Here is a 13,140-nt window from a genome sequence, read left to right as displayed (position 1 = left end):
CCCCAATATATATACCCCAATTTTTTTGGAAAATATGAAAGAGGATGTTACGGCGAGTATATAGATACCCAACATGTCACGCTTTAAAATTGCGCGTGGAATGGCATGAAACTGCGGTACTTAATCTCCATGGGTGATGCTTTAATAATTTCTACAGGTTAGCAGTGTAAAGTTACAGAGGAGGTCTAGTGTGAGAATTATTGCTCTTGCTGTGATGTTTGTGGTGACACCTCACGTGTGTGGTTTGAACACCATTTACCTATGTGGGTATGGCCTGGGGGGACAGGGGCACTTTAAACTTTTTTATTTTATTTAATGTTTTTTTTTTTTGCACTGTCCCTTTAAAAAAATATTTAATCACTTTTATTCTGCGTGGGTTTCCTCCGGGTACTCCTGTTTCCTCCCACACTCCAAAAGACCTGCTGGTAGGCAAGTTGGCTCCTGGCTAAATTGTCCCTAGTATGTGTATGTATGAATGTGAGTTAGGGACCTTAGATTGTACGCCCCTTGAGGGTTAGGGGCCTTAGATTGTACACCCCTTGAGGGTTAGGGGCCTTAGATTGTACACCCCTTGAGGGTTAAGGACCTTAGATTGTACGCCCCTTGAGGGTTAGGGACCTTAGATTGTACGCCCCTTGAGGGTTAGGGACCTTAGATTGTACGCCCCTTGAGGGTTAGGGACTGATGTGAATGTACAATATATATGTAAAGTGCTGTGTAAATTGATGGCGATATATAAGTACCTGTAATAAATAAATATATATTTCTTATCACAAGAAATGCATGCATCACTTGTGATAGAAATAATTAGTGACAGGTCCTCTTTATGGAGAGATATGGGCTCAATAAGACCCCACATCTCTCCTCTGCAATGTAAAGCATTAGATGCAAAAAAAAGCATTGATCTAGTGCTTTAAAAAAAAAAAAAAAAAAATGGCTGGAACAGGAAGTGACATTGCTCCGGTCCACCAAGGGCATAGAGATGAGCGGCGGCCATCTTTCCTTCACTCATCTCTATACCCAGTGCCCGGATTGATGGTTTCTCAGGTAAGGCTGAGAACTACCAAGCGACGGCGAGGGGCGGGGTTTTTTCGGCACCTGTGTTGGTGCTTTTATTTTTCATTTCGGCCTACGAAATTTCAGTGCATCCCTACTATTAATGGTTAGCACTTTCACCTGGCAGTACTAGAGTTGTTGGTTCGAATCCCAACCACGGCACCACCTGCCTGAAGTTTGCATATTCTCCCTGTGCCTGCGTGGGTTTTCTCGAGGTAATCCGGTTTCCTCCTATACTCCAAGGACATGCTGGTAGGTGAATTGGCTCCTGTCTAAATCGGCCCTAGTATGTGTATGTATGAATGTGAGTTAGGGACCTTAGATTGTACGCCCCTTGAGGGTCAGGGACTGATGTGAATGTACAATATATATGTAAAGCGCTGCGTAAATGGATGGCGCTATATAAGTACCTGAAATAAAATAAATATCCACTTCTACTTGCTGTGGGACAAAACAAATACCACCCCCCCCCCCCGACCTGCAAGATGGCCCAGCTGTCGGGTCTTCATCCCGTCGGGGTGTCCCGGCTCTCTAGGTCACGATCATGGCGACCAGTGATGTGCAATCCTCTGATGACCTCCAATGTATAATTTGGGTGATTGTGAGACGTCGGCCCACCAGTATAATTGAAGGGAAGCTGTAAAATCAGAATGTTCAGGTCATCACAGGCGAGATTTTCTTTCTTTTATGCATCAAACGTCACCGCTGTAATAAATGGTGGAAACGGGTTGCTATGGTAACAAGAACGGCTCATGTATGACTGAAAGCATTAGTCCCCTTTCACACGGGCAGCAAATTAGTTGCATTTTGTACCTCTCCTCAGCCTCCTGTCAAAACCAGTCACCTCCGGATGGCCCCATACACAAGTGAATAAAATGAGGTGTGGCAGGTTCAGCAAGGAGTATCTCCTGCCACTGCGCCCCATAGAGGTGAATGGGGAAGTCTAATGGACGCGGGTGCAGTTCGCTGCGAGGGGTGGTCTATCATCTGTTCGCTCATCAGGCCAACACGATCCACTGCGGATCATGAGTCTGTAGCCAGGCCCACATGATCTTGGCCATAGGTAATCTACCTTCATCTAAAGCTGGCCATACGTGTAGATTTCCATCAGAGAATATTCGTTTGATTTTTCTAATCGTTAGTGGGGGTCAAATGATGTTTGTTTTTGGCAGCAGGGACGGGAAGGAAAACTTCAAACAATCAGATTCCAAACTCTCCACCATGGCAGAGACCTAAGAGTTGTCCAAGGATGTCAAGGACAAGATTGTAGATGTACACAAACTGGGCTACCAAACTATCGCCAAGCAGCTTGGTGAGAAGGTGACAACAGTTGGTGCAATCATTTGCCAATGGAAGAAACACAAAACAACTGTCAGTCTCCCTAGATCTGGTGCACCATGCAAGATCTCACCTCGTGGAGTGTCAATGATCATGAGAACATTGAGGAATCATCCTAGAACTACACGTGAGGATCTTGTCTGTGATCTCCAGGCAGCTGGGACCACAGTCACCAAGAAAACAATTGGTAACACACTAGGTCGAGAAGGATTGAAATCCTGCAGTGCCCGCAAGGTCTCTCGGTCCCTCTGTCCAAGCCTGTCTGATGTTTGCCACTGAACTTCTGAAGGATGAAAAGGAGGACTGGTTGAAAGTGTGGTCAGATGAAACCAAACATCAGATGAAACCAAAATCAAGCTCGTTAGTATCAACTCAACTCGCCGTGTTTGGAGGAGGAATGCTGCCTATGACCCCAAGAACACCATACCAACTGTTAAACATGGTGGTGGAAACATTCTGGTGTTTTTCTGATAAGGACATATTTTTTTAAAGTCCGCGGAGGTGCAAAAAAAACAAAAACGTGCAAGTGCAAAACACAAGCACAAAAAAGTGCACTTAGGGGGTGTGCTTTAGTCCACCACCCGAAGGGGTAGGACCTCTACCCTGATCTCCCGGGGCACGAGACCTCTGATAGGGAATGAGGTTTCCACATGGTCCACCTGGCCAAAAGGCACAGTGGCTTAGTGGTTAGCGCTTCCGCCTGGCAGTACTCGGGTCGTTGGTTCGAATCCCAGCCACGGCACCACCTGCCTGGAGTTTGCATGTTCTCCCTGTGCCTGCGGGGGTTTCCTCTGGGTACTCCGGTTTCCTCCCACACTCCAAAGACATGCTGGTAGGTGAATTGGATCCTGTCTAAATGTAAAGTGCTGCGTAAATTGACAGCGCTATATAAGTACCTGAAATAAATAAATAATGGCGGAGCACCCCTACTGGACACTGATAAGAACAGATACTACACTTGATCAAGACCAAGCACAAGCAGACTGACCTTAGTCAAAAGACCTTTTGTTGTTGCACATTAGGGAGTGTTCTGACCCAATTGCAAAGGACCATGGTCATACTAATTTGCATTTCTTTCCTCAGCCCTCAAGAAGTGTGAGATTATTAAAAAATATGCAAACTTGACTGACACATTTCCCACCCAGAAACCGCCTACGGTTTCCCAGATGCCCACACAGTTTGTTGGATAGACATGCAATGGATCACCTTTCCCACGAGCCCATGCTTCCATGAATAATGATGAGTTTGGACCATACTATTTTAACTTAGGGAGAGTATTGTATCTAATTTGCATATTTGCGCTCTCTCTCCACTGATAGGGGGACCTGTGATGTAATTGAGAGACTCTGATGTGATGTTATTTCATAAACTATGCATCATCCTAGTCTCGGGATTAGGGCAGAGGTCCTACCCCTTGGTGTTTTGCACTTTTTTTTGTTCACTTACAGGGTTTTCATTTTTTCGGCACCTCCACAGACTTAAAAAAACAAAAAAAACAAATTCCTCTCCAGCCTTGATGGGCTGGATGATGCATAGTTTATAAAATAACATCACATCAGAGTCTCTCAATTACATCACAGGTCCTTCATCAATGGAGAGAGAGCAAATATGCTAATTAGATACAATACTCTCCCTAAGTTAAAATAGTATGGTCCAAAATCATCATTATTCATGGAAGTGGTAGGAAGAGTGATCCACTGGATCATTGTGTGTCCAATCCAACAAACCAAGCTGGCATCTGGGAAAAAGTAGAGGTAGCAGTGAGGATGGTTGACTGTTTAGCACTCCTGCTGGAATGATGGGGACTCTGAAGGCTAGTACCAGCTGGAACAGAAACTGTGGGGCCTGGGAGTAATTCCCCCGGGAAAGCTGGAGAGGCCCAGTTCCTCCTGATTTGAGCAGATCTACCTTGTCTGGCCAGGGAGGAAGAGAGCCCGCTAAGCAGTGCCCCCTGGGAGTGGTCGCCACAGGGGTGTTCCTAGTAGCACATGGGGGTGGGATCCCAAGTGTGAAAAGTGCACATGGTCACTGCTCCAAAACACTTTTCCTGCACTGCGCCTTTTAGGGCTAGGCCTTTTGGCTAAGTCCAGGGCAATTTTTATGCTACGGGCCTCAGGGCCTAGCCAGTGCACAATTGCATGGCCACTTTTTTTGTCTCGACCTAGTACTTGGTGGCTGGCTAGCCACAAGGAAAGGGATCCATCAGGCCTTGCGCCCCAGGGGATCAGGGTATAGGTCCTACCCCTTTGGGGGGTGGACAAAGCACACCCCTAAGTGCACTTTTTTGTGTTGGTGTTTTGCACTTGCACGTTTTTTGTTCACTTACGGGTTTTTCGTACTTCTGCAAACTTAATAAAGCTTGTGCCTGGTCTTGGCCATAGGTAACAACTGGCCAATTCATGGTGCCCACAGGCAGTAAGGGGCCGGGAGTAGTTCTCTTGGGAAAACCAGAGAGACTTAATTCTTCCTGATTCAAACGGATCTACCTTGTCTGGGGCCAGGGAGGCAGAGAGTCCACGACCAGGGGTGGACTGACAAATCATGGGGCCCCTGTATCCTTGCCCAAACTCAAAAAAGCCTATGAAAAAGGTACCAGGGGCATCTCATGGGGCCCCTACTGACCCCGGGCTCTCGGGCAGTGACGAGTTTCCAAATGGTCACTCCGCCCCTGTCCACGACAGCAGCGAGCTATAACCCAGAACAACCAATCGCATCCGTGTGCATAGAAGGTGCAGACTGGAAATAGCTGGCTTCTGATTGGATGCTTTGGGTTTCTGCACCCCAGCGCTGCTCCCATGTAATTGTAAGTCATCACGTTGTTAGCATTCCCTCCATGCTGAATGTAGTATTCAGCTTTTTATCCATAATCATGGTCTGTCAGAGGTGAGGTGTCCTCTACACGTCTGATCTGAGCATCCAATCCATTCACGTAAGATTTGCTGCGTGGGCGTGCGGCTGATGCTCTCATTACGGAAACCTGCAGACAATCCTGACACTACAGCACGATCTGTCTATTAGTATTCCACATTCATACATTCTCCCACGTAGTCGAGGAGACGGAGGGGGGAATCTGCAAAGTCACACGCACGCCGCTATCGCAGACCCGAGTACATAGAGCTGCGTCATTCACATCTAAAATAGAACTCCGGCAGAATGACAATCACCAGTAAGATCATTTCTGAGCTTTTTTTTTTTTTTTATTTAAACCGTGGGCTGCATACACGCCTGCGCTGAAGATGAAAATAACCAGATTCCAGCAGTGGGAGATATAGGCGCCTAAAGATCAGAAAAGAGCAGCTCGCCATTTAATGCGGGTTGGCTAAACCGTGATGGGTTACCGTTCAAAATGAATGGCCCTGTAATGTGCTAAGGGACTTAGCAAGGCAGCCTGGGTACAAATTTAACATGGCGCCCTAGCAGTGCCATGAAAGACATGAAGAGTTGGCCCTTAATGAAAATCCCCTCTGAATGTACAATATACATTATACAGTCACATCAGTCCCTAACCCTCAAGGGGCGTACAATCTAAGGTCCCTAACTCACATTCATACATACACATACTAGGGCCAATTTAGACAGGAGCCAATTAACCTACCAGCATGTCTTTGGAGTATGGGAGGAAACCGGATTACTCGGAGGAAGCCCACGCAGGCACAGGTAGAACATGCAAACACCAGTCAGGTGGTGCCGTGGTTGGGATTCAAACCAATGACCCTAGTACTGCCAGGCGGCACACAGTCCTATACTCACAGTTGATCCAGAGCAGGGGTGGACTGACCATTTGGAAACTCGGGCACTGCCGGAGGGCCCGGGGTCAGTAGGGGGCCCCATGACATGCCCCTGGTACCTTTTTTCATAGGCTTTTTCAAGATTTGGCAAGGACACAGGGGCCCCATGATCCCCTATTGCCCGGGGGGCCCATGAGTTGTTAGTCCGCCCCTGATCCAGAGGAAGGCAAAAACCCAGCAAAGCATGATCCAATTTGCTCCTGCGGGGGAAAAAAATCCTTCCTGATCCCCTGAGAGGCAATCGAATATTCCTTGGATCAACTTTACCTATAAATGTAGTTCTTTGGTTTAGGGCCAGTTCACACCAGAAGCACGTTCCATGTGTGTTTCCCGCACCGCATTCAAACCACACTGCCTTTGTAATCTGCTGCGGGGTGCCGATACATCGCTAATGGGTCCCCAGTCTTACACGCAGTGTGTTTGCAGGCACCGGATCACATGGTACCACAGCACGTTTCACTGTTTTTTGTGTTCCTGTGGAGGCGGGGTATTCAAATGAATGGGCTGCCAAGTCGCACTGCAAGGGAACGTGGAGGAATTGCACAGGAGTGGACCAGCCCTTAGCAGGGGCGGACTGACAACTCATGGGGCCCCGGGCACTAGGGGATCATGGGGCCCCTGTGTCCTTGCCCAAACTCAAAAAAGCCTACGAAAAATGTACCAGGGGCATCTCATGGGGCCCCCTACTGACCCTGGGCCCTCGGGCAGTGCCCGAGTTTCAAATGGTCAATCTGCCCCTGGCCCTTAACCACTTCAATATCAGGCACTTTCACTCCCTTCCTACCCAGGCCAATTTTCAGCTTTCAGTGCTGTCACACTTTGAGCCCGGGTTCACATATATGTGGTGCGGTACATATATACATAGATTCCTGTGCGAATCAAATGCGATTTGTGTGTGGTGCAATCAGAGTCATACATTTTGTATGGCTCTAATCGCACCTCACCCGCACCAAAAACATGCAGGACCCTTTTTTGGGTCCACACTAGAATCAGATCGCATCGTTATTCACACTTATGTGATCTGATTCTGCACATCGCACCACGTTTTGTGGACCGATTTCTGGGTGTTGTTCAGTTAACATACACACCCGCAGCGGTTCACATGAATGGGGTGCGACTTGCATGCGTTGCAGAATTCGCACAGAAAAAACAGGGCTTAATGACAATTGCACGGTCATGCAACACTACCCATATGACATTTTTATAATTATTTTTTTTTGTTAGACAGAGCTTTATTTTGGTGGTATTTAACCTCCCTAGCGGTCTGATTACGTCCATATTTCTGTGCTCAAAGCGGTCCTTTTTTTTGCATGGAAATATGTAGTTTTTTATTGTAGGCTGTAATTTTTAGGAATAACTCACTGAAATCTGTCCGAACAAGAGTCTAGTAAACTTCCCGGGTATGATAAAATTTGAAACATGAAATAAATTATAATATAATAAATAATCATAAAAAATAATAATATAATATTAATACATTTAATTCAATAATATAATCAAACCAAAAACACTGAAATTTGAAATATAGCGCCAACTTCGCACATCGCTGAGCAAAGTCGCAGAATCGTTTTCAGTGTCTGATGACGAATTTCCCCCACGAATCATTATCACTCAATTCTGCAAGTGGTTCTGATTTACTATCGCTGTTCTCTAGCCGGTCTAAAACTGCTTTTGACCTAAAGGGACGCTTTTTGGACTCCATGGACGTTTCTAAGTTTCCAGGCAGAAAGAACAGTCAAAATGCAGGCAGGGCGCCGGACAAAGCACTCGGGACAAAATGTATGTGAAATGGTTTGATACAGGAATGTTTTACTATGTGATTTTAGTGTATTTAGTGACTGTCACTTTTAAAATTGTTACATTTCCCGCCAGTTCCGTCCCCGTACATCCCAATGTCACAGGGAACGGAACCCGGAAGACAGATGCCGGCATCGGCCGGAGGACATTACAGGGGACACTGCAGGGCGGACGTCACGGGAGCGCAGGACAAGGTAAGTGACCAAGGAATCCCGGAGCAGCGCTGCAGTGTATTCCTGAGTGTAGCTCGGGGGGGTTACCGCTTGTGGTGCTGAAACTTTACCCCGAGCTACACTCGGTAATAGGGAGGTTAATCACCACTGGGGGGTTTTTCGTTTTACATTATTGCTGAACAAACGAAAATAGACCAAAAATGTAAAAAAAAAAAAAAAAAAAAATTTCTTATTTTCTTTTTATAAAATTTTGCAACTAAGTAAATTTTCTTCTTCACTGATGAGGCTGTACTGATGGGCACTATGGGATATAAATGTAATTTGTGTTGCATGACTGAGAATTGTCAGTTAAAGTAGTGCAGTGCTGCATAGCAAAAAAAAAAAGAAAAAAATAGCCTGGTCATGAAGAGGGGTAAATCTTCTGGAGGTCAAGTGGTTAAAAATGAATGGACCGCCCAGGGGCAGACTAACAACTCATGGGGCCCGTGTCCTTGCCCAAACTCAAAAAAGCCTATGAAAAAGGTACCGGGGCATCTCATGGGGCCCCCTACTGCCCGAGTTTCCAAATGGTCAGTCCGCCCCTGGGGCCACCTTAGTGTAACACCACACGTGTGTTAAACGCACCACAACAGATTAAGCGGTATGAAAGGGCCCTTAAAATGTACTTACTGCTTGTTAAGTATACATAGATGTCTGTAGCCTGACCACAGTTCTACGTTACGTGATATCTGTATTGTTTCAGTCTGCTCTACAACACTGTGAGCATGCTTTGCATGGGGGAGATTGGCTGTCGGTAAAGCTCTGCTTCGCTGGTGCTGGGACATTCCTGCGGACTATTGCTGTCACACACAAAGATATATATAACTGCAGGGATATAGAATTGTAGAGGTCCAAGGCAGAGGTCATCGTTATTTTAGAGCACCAATCCCAAACGGGACGATTATACCTCCTGTGTGTAGCATACGTTATTCATGCGTTGTCCTCTCCAGGTTATGCAGCAGTGCAATTACTGCGTCTATCATCTCAGCCCGGGTTCACATTGATTCGGCATGGCATATCTCATGTGATTCACACAGGAACCGCACTGCATTCCTGTACAAATCACATGCAATTTCTATGCGGTGCAATTTGAGCCATAGATTTTGTATGGCTCGAGTCGCACTGCATCAAAATAGTGCCGGACCCTTTTTTAGTCCGAACCAAAATCGGATCGCATGGGTGTTCACACTCATGCGATCCAATTCTGCACCTCGTTTTGCGAACTGATTTCAGGGTGTCGCAAACTTAAAATACACACCCGCAGTGGTTCGTATGAACGGGGTGTGATTGTGATGCGGTGCAGAAATCGCACAGAAACCGGTGCATCAGTGTGAACCCAGGCTCAGTGTGCAGCAAATAGGAATTTCTGTTTGTTATACACAGTGGGGATTATGTATGAATACCAAAGAGTGCAAAATCTGGTGCAGATCTGTGGCAGCACCCAAGTATTGCAGAGTTCCCCTTTAACCTCTTGGTGCCGGCCGAACACAAATGTTCTATTTTCCGATCATGTGACTACCGTGACAATGAATCATGACCCTAAAACCCCATCCTGCCTCCCAGCTTCTGGAACCCTCAAAGGGCCGGGAGGCACTGGCGCCAAGGGGTTAAACTAACATGTTTAACAGCCTCTGTGAAGTAATGTGTTCCAGTCTGTAGCTGGTATTCTTTTCTGTAGCTGAAGATAAATTATCTAGCAAGGCCATGTTCTGAATTGCTTAGAAAGGTTTTTGAATGTACAGAAAGTGAAAGAGGAAATATATGTATTGTGACATAATTGCTAATATGTATACTATGTGAGAAGTTTTTCAAGCCACTTGGGTTGCTGGCATGGGCCCTTGCTGGGTCACTCAGCGCTGATTAATAAAAAGTTTGTTTTCTTCAAGTTCATGTCCGGAGTTTTACCTGGTATTCCCAAAGTTACTACTAAAGATCTACATAGGAACTAATCAGGTTCCAGATTCTGAATGCACCATTTTTAGTAAATCAAATGGCAGGAAGGTTCCATAGAAAAACCTCTGTCTGGACATTGCTGATTGGCCCTGTGCTGATCACATGCACTCTCCCAAGAAAAGGAAAAAAAACCCTCTAGCAACACACACCAAACTGAACATGTGCAGCTTGCCCCCATGCCTCTGTTCTATCAGCAGATATTTAGGACACTGGAAGAAGAGGAGGATCAGAGAAAACAGGATCAAACATCCTTTTTACACAATGCAGAGGATCAACCCCTTAGATTCGATAAAGAGTATAACAAGCATGATTTACTTCAAAAACAGATGGATTTTACTGTTGTGGGTTTAGTAACACTTTAATCTAACATACCTTAGAGCAGGGGTCTCCAAACTTGCTGAACAAAAGGGCTAGTTTATTATCCTTCAGAATTTAGAGGAGCCAAACTGTGGCCAGTAGGAGTAGAAAATGTTCTGATGTCAGTAACAGTGCCTCATCATTGGTGGCAGTGGGAGGACTACTGCCCCGTTACTGGCATCAGTGGGAGGAATATGGTCTCATCATTGGTGGTACTGGGAGGAATAGTGCCCCGTCATTGGCGTCGGTGGGAGGAATAGTGCCCCGTCATTGGCGTCGGTGGGAGGAATAGTGCCCCGTCATTGGCGTCGGTGGGAGGAATAGTGCCCCGTCATTGGCGTCGGTGGGAGGAATAGTGCCCCGTCATTGGCGTCGGTGGGAGGAATACTGCCCCGTCATTGGCGTCGGTGGGAGGAATACTGCCCCGTCATTGGCGTCGGTGGGAGGAATACTGCCCCGTCATTGGCGTCGGTGGGAGGAATACTGCCCCGTCATTGGCATCGGTGGGAGGAATACTGCCCCGTCATTGGCGTCGGTGGGAGGAATACTGCCCCGTCATTGGCGTCGGTGGGAGGAATACTGCCCCGTCATTGGCGTCGGTGGGAGGAATACTGCCCCGTCATTGGCGTCGCTGGGAGGAATACTGCCCCGTCATTGGCGTCGGTGGGAGGAATAGTGCCCCGTCATTGGCGTCGGTGGGAGGAATAGTGCCCCGTCATTGGCGTCGGTGGGAGGAATAGTGCCCCGTCATTGGCGTCGGTGGGAGGAATAGTGCCCCGTCATTGGTATCAGTGGGAGGAATAGTGCCCCATCGTTAGTGGAGGAGGAATAGTGTCTCACTCTTGTTGTCAGTGGCAGGAATTATGCCCCATTGGTAATGTCAGTGGGAGGAATAGTGCCCCAAGGGCCGGATAAAGGCAAGCAAGGGGCCACATCTGGCCCCCGGCCCGCAGTTTGGAGACTTACTATGTAGAACGCGTCTCATTTTAGCTCGGTGTTCTCCAGTACTGCAGACAGGGAACACTCCTTCGGAATTTGGATAAGACGCTCTCATTGCATCGATCAGATTCTTCATCACTGTATGGAAAAGTCGCCCTCTATAGTCAGCAAGGTGTCTTGTGTGCTCTGTCGCCACCTAGTGAAAAAATGTTATACTGCAATCCCATCCCACAGTACAGACATCAGAAGGACACTGGACTCAAAGAGATCTTCACTCTGTTCTTTTATAGATATAAATTAGATGCAACTCGTGAAAAATACCATGCCGGTCAGGGCCGGGTAAATTAAATAGCGGGATTTCGTTACCTAGCAGCATCAGTGGGAATCACGACTCTGCAAGTTCCACTTTTAAAATAACAAAATATACAAATTATTTACTAACGATAACTAAAACGTCCCAAAAGGGAAAACAGTCCAAAAACATGATATCCTCCGGGTATGGGAGCGGCCAGGCAGCCATTACAGTACGCCAGTCTGTGTTTGGTCAGTGCGCAGTGCGAATGTCCGGGAAGGCGGCTCACCCGTTTACTTGGGTTTGTCGCGCACCAGGTAGACTAGGAGTTCATACGTAGAAAGGACAATGGCAGTGTTGGGGATCTGCCGGAAAAGCTGGGCTAAAAGTCCTCTGTAAAAAGCAGCGTAGCCTTCTTCTCGTGCCACCAAACGCGCCGTCTGGCAGAACGCCTTGTACTTGCTGCCTTCTTCCCGCAGTCTGGTGCGGATCACCTCTGTAAGAAGGACAGGAGGTCAGATATGGCACACAATTCTCACTTATCTCAAGTTTGCATTTATTTTTGCAGTAGCACAGCTGCTCATCCCCCCCCGGCATGCATTTCCACCCATCAACCCCCCCCCTCCCAACATGCATTGCCGCTCATCTCATCCCCCCCCCCAGCATGCATTTCCACCCATCAACCCCCCCCCCCCCCCCCCGGCATGCATTGCCGCTCATCCCCCAACCCCCCCCCGGCATGCATTGCCACTCATCTCATTAGGTAAGTATAAGGGGAGCTGAGCTACACTTAGAAGGTTTTTCCACCTTCAGCCTCTACAACCACTTTGAGTTAGGAGAGTATTTCACGGCATCAGTTGTGTCTATAGTGTAGCAGAAAAAGCAGAGCACCCCTCTGTGTATATGGACACACAAAGCCGGCTCAGGAGAGAGCCCGCACGGGTGCCCCCATAGCAAGCTGGTCGGGGAAGAGCCAGGAGCAGCAGGAGGTTTGAGACCTACTCTATGCAAATCCATGCAGTGCGATCCTGTGCGAATTACATGCGGTGTCCCGCACCACAGTGTGAACCCGGGTTTAAGGTGAATGGAAACCTATGTTATATCTCTATCTATCTATCTATCGGTTATTTAAAAAAAAAAAATATATATATATATATATATATATATATATATATATATATATATATATATATATATATATAAATAAACATGTTGTAATTACCTGCCCTGTGCAATGGGTTTGCATAGAGCAGCCCTGAACCTCCTCCTCTTGGATCCCCTGCTGCTCCTGGCTCCCCCCCCCCCCCCCAGCTTGCTATGGGGCACCTGTGCGGGCTCTCTCCTGAGCCGGCTATGTGTTTCCATATACACAGAGCACGGCTCAGCCCCACCCCACACCTCCTCACTG

This window comes from Staurois parvus, unplaced genomic scaffold (assembly GCF_062004578.1).
Source record: "Staurois parvus isolate SC_StPar_1 unplaced genomic scaffold, SC_StPar_1.0 ptg002351l, whole genome shotgun sequence".
Lineage (NCBI taxonomy): Eukaryota > Metazoa > Chordata > Amphibia > Anura > Ranidae > Staurois > Staurois parvus.
Note: the sequence above shows the minus strand (reverse complement) of the source record.